Here is a 4993-nt window from a genome sequence, read left to right on the forward strand (position 1 = left end):
CCCTCTCCGACGCACCTGTCTCATGTTATAGAGCTACAAAGTATTTTTCTGTTCATAAATAACCTCATGGCAGCTCATCTGACATCCAAAGTCCACTATAAATAATGTGACTACACACTCTTTACACAATAGACCTGTGCTTTTTTGGGATGTTCAGACAAACACTGTGCTTTATACACACATCAAATCTAGATGGTGCCAGAAATGGAAAAAACGAGCATTTATGATACTATAAGAATGAAACACATTGGTGATTTGCACACTGACAGCAGCAATGAGGCTGACTGGAGGAGAGACTGTGAGGGGGAAGCCACCCTGACAAACTGTTTTCATTAACCTGCATGCCCCAAAAACCTGTACCGAGAGAAAGATCTTTATATAAAAGGTAAGTGGGCTTTTAAATTAGCGTGCATGAGAGGATTTTGTAATATTTGGTGGTGATTTTAACTGTATTGAAAATGCATCTTTAGACAACAACCATTAGGAGCTGCATCCAGCTTCCCAGCATGCCATTGTGCGGCTGGTCTCCAGCAGCGTCCTGGTGGCTGTATGGAGGAGGATGCACGAAGGCTGTCGACAGTACACATGGTCCCACCTCAGAGAGAGTAGGATCTCTTCCTCCCGCTGTTTTAAACAACAGTTTCATAATTTTAAAGTGTGTAGTATTGTTCCTGCTCTTTTTACTGATCGTCTTTGGTTTTATGTCTTGTTTTCATAAGAAACGTGAAGCCTAAAAGAGCCTACTGGCATTTTAACTCTGTTTTAACAATGGGACTCAGGGGCAAGTGTTGATAGAACGCAGTAATGTGAGAGCAATCCAAGAATGACACAGACCCGAGAATGGGAAGTAACTACGGAGATTTTCGGGCCTTGCACATTACAACAGGTGTTTCATTAGGGGTTAAAGCCGTGTAGCTGCCCCTTTAACTGCTCTCCACTAACAGATCTTTTTTCTGGACACCTTTCACTGGTCTCAAGGAACATTTCACTACTACTCCCATTCCTCACCCAACCTAATGTGCACTGTGTGTTGTGTGTGTGTGTGTGTGTGTCGGTTGTTTCTTCAGTTTGTATGCTTGCAGTGGTGTGTGTGTGTGTGTGTGTGTGTGTGTTGGTCTTTTCTTCAGTTTTTATGCTTGCAGTGTGTGTGTGTGTGGCGGTTGTTTCTTCTTTTTTTATGCTTGCAGTTTGGTGTGTGTGTGTGTGTGTGTGTGTGTGTGTGTTACTCATCAGCTCACCTGGAATTCATCAGCTCATCAACCACCTATAAGGACCAGCCTAACCTTCTTCTCGCGGCCAGATTGTTTGCATACCACAGTCTGCATCGCCGCCAGCCTTCATGCAGTATTTCCAGTCTTGTTGTCATCGAGTTTGTAACCCGTCTGTTCTGTGTTCCCAGAAACACTCACCTGTGGAATCTACAGCCAGTTCTGTCTTGCCTCGGACCCATCATCTCCTCTGCCAACCCAGCTGTCTCCAGAACCAACACCTCCACTGTCTTCTCTGCCATCACCAGATTTACCAGCACGGTGGCCCAAGGGTTAGCGCTGTCTCACAGTTAGAAGGTACGGGGTTCAAACCCTGGTTGTCCCGGGCTTTCTGTGTGGACTTTGCATGTTCTCCCCGTGTGTGTTTGGATTTTCTCCGGGTACTGTAGTTTTTCCTAAAAACATGGTTCTCTACCAAGCTGATGTCTGGTGACTTTCTGGCGTCGCAAGGTTGCCATGCATCACCCGGGTAGGTGCCACACATTGATGGTGTCAGAGAGTAGCCGTAGTTGGGTCTTAACACTGGTCTGGTTTCTCTAGACCAGGAACAAGCTTTTGACCAATTTGAACACTGCTTCCTTTGGAAAGTAATGGGGGACTTTATGTTCAGCGCTGGTTTCATAGCCTAGATCAAGGTGTTGAACAGTGAGGGTAGGAGTGTGCTGAAGTTTAATAGTGGTCTGTGTGCTCCTTTTGGAGTGTGTAGAGGTGTCTGGCAGGGCTGCGCTTGGTCTGGGATGCTCTACGCACGCTCGTTGGAGCCCTCTACAAACTACGTTCGAAGCATTGAAGGTATGATTTTTTATTTATTTTTTTCAGTTTTTTTGTGAGAACATTGTTTTATCTGCTTACGCTGATTATGTAATTGTTTTTATTAAGAGCCAGCGTGAGTTAGACATTTTAGAAAACATTGTTTCTAGTTTTAATATTTTATCTGCGAGGGTGAACTGGGGGGAAAAGTGGAGTCCTTGCAGTTGGGGAATGTCAAGACGGTCTCCCGGTTCTCCCTGAAACGTGGCCTAGGAAAAAGATGACCTAAAGTACTTTGGTCAATTGGTCTAAAGTTACATGACTCTCCTCCTTTTATAAGGGCATTTTTAAGTCTTGGGCCGTTTTAACTGTAAATTATGTGACAGGTCTAACTCTCTGCACTGGTTGTAGAAGGAGCTGCTGAACAATGGGAGAAGACTGGAGATCTGCAGTGGGGCTGCTGGCAGGCCTGAACCAATCTGGGACTCTAAGCCTACAGCAGGTGCTGGAGTCAGCAGGGCCTGGACCATCGGGGTGCCGGGGCTCTGGGTTCTCTCCTGGGCACGAGAGCATGATCCGGGCGCACAAAGATTCCTCAACCCCATGGACACACAAGCTGAGTGGGAGAGAGGAGACGCCTCATGGAGTACAGCCTGGGAGAGGCCAGACCCCACAGACTCAGGTTTACCTGAGCCCAGAGTGACACTGTACCAGAACTGTGTGAAAGCTATTAATAAGAAGACTGAATGGCAGACTCCTGACTGTCTGTTATTAAAAGCTGGGGGGACCAGCCCGGTCCCCAGTGGAGGGTTTTACACCAGCCTCTCCTCAAAAGGGCCACCGACCACCAGTGGAGGATTTTACATGGTGCTTTTATCTCTGGTCTTAACCCCACTGTTCTTAGTGAGTGCCCTTTTTTTTTTTTTTTGTCTTTGAGAAAACCTTTACCATGTTTTTACAGAATGTAAGACTCACATAGTTGTCTCTTTTAACATTGTGTTTTTATTTTTTTAAGTCTCTTTAATGTAATTTTCACTCAGGGTATTTATTATGGGAGCTGTGTACAGAAAGGCACAAAGATAAGTGGCAGCTCCTAAATGACCGTTCAGGTGAAGCCAAAATGGCGATTTTACAGAAGCAGAAAGAAAAGGGAGGGGCAGGAGGCCAAAGCAGTCTGATTCTAACATCAGGGCCAGACATTGATGCTTTTAAACAGCATTGGTGTGTTAATGAGAAAGATTGCTCTGTTGTTGAAGAGGAGTTAGTTTCTTTGTTACTAGATATTTTTTTTAAACAAATACTGCAATTTGAAGGCATGAGCCCTTTATTTTATTGTGTAAAAGTACAAATATGTAAAAGTGTTTTTGTAAAAATGTGTCTGTCTCTCCTTCTCTGTCTCTCTCTTGCTGCTGTGGTTTTGGGAGTAAATATTTCCCACCCACAAGATGATCCACCAGTTGTTCTCCCGTTTACTTTATTGTCCCTTTCTCTCTTTGACTTTCATCACTGGTGTCCTTTTTTTCCTTTTCTTTTTTCAACCATTTCTTCTTCCTGTGCTTTTATCGTCCTCTGGGGTCCGTTTCAGAAAGACTATTTAACAAACTGAGTCTTATTCTGATCTCTGAGTTCAGTTACCCTGAGGTGGGAAACGGAGTTTTCGGTTCATGAACAGCTGATTACATTGTTAGACTTTGCTGTAACTTCTACAGTTACCACAAAATGCCCAGTAAAATACCATCATTTTCTCTTCCGGTTAATTAGTCAAACATTGCATTATGGGTATTAACATTTCATTTACTGTATCTTTTGAATTTGCGTTGGTTCAATCAACTCAGAGTTAAGCGCGTGCACCCCCCCCCCAACAAAAAAGGCAGCAGGAATGGAGCCATGATACTGTGATTCACCATGGCAACAACCACAAACTGGTCGGCGGAAATACTCATGTGCACATACAGTGAGTTTGAACATGCATTTAGTAAAAAGCATAAAGAGAATTTGCATGGGCGAATAGTGCTGCTAGAGTAAATGCGTAAGTTCTAATATAGTGTATTAATATATTCATAAGTATGATATTACATATAAGGGGAATCCTGCGGGCGAAATGGTCCTAGGCCTATCAATTCCATTTTGAGGCTGCAGCACCGTCAATATTTATAGTTCATAATCTTTAATTTCAAAGGGTTTTACACATACATTTTTAATGTCTCTTAGTGGTTTGTGTCCAGGGAACTCTACAAAAACGTTTAACCCTCCTGTTGTCCTCGGGTAAATTTGACCCATTAAAAAAATGTCTATATCTGAAATATGGGTTTCTTTTTAACCAAATTACCAAAATATTGGATGGATTCCATACAATACTATTGGTCAAAATAATTCATAATTGCTGCTTTTTAACTAAAATTAGGTATATTTTTATATAAATGAGGGTTAATAAAGAACTGTAAAACTAGTGGTAGTAAGGTGCTGTAAAAGTAAAACATTTTAATTAAAGCGAGTCATATTTTTCTGTTTGCAAAAAAATGTAATGCGACACAAATAATCTGCATGTCCCCAATGGGTGACGTCAGTGAATTGAGGCCGGATAAGGTTATGGAGGCTACACCTGATATACTGGGAAGTAAAAACAATACCGCTCAAACAGGTAGTTATCAGAAATGAAAGGACCTCAACATCATCTCAATATTAACTCCCTGCAAGTTACCTCTCTTTCTGAAACAGGCTGGAGTTCCCCCTCTCTCTCAGGTTTGATTAACCTCCCTTTCTGAAACAGAAAACCCAGAGTTTCCCTCATCTCAGGGTTAACTACCTCAGAATTTTCACTGAACCTGCTTTCTGAAACGGACCCCTGTTCATCTCTACAGAGGTTTCCACCTGAGAGCGAAATGGCTTTCATTTGATCCACTCTGATTCTCTCCCTCCCTCTACTCATCACCTCTTCCAGATGATGTAGCTCAGGCCCTCGCCGACTCGGGTGT

Source organism: Etheostoma cragini, chromosome 10 (assembly GCF_013103735.1).
Source record: "Etheostoma cragini isolate CJK2018 chromosome 10, CSU_Ecrag_1.0, whole genome shotgun sequence".
In the NCBI taxonomy this organism is placed as follows: Eukaryota; Metazoa; Chordata; class Actinopteri; order Perciformes; family Percidae; genus Etheostoma; species Etheostoma cragini.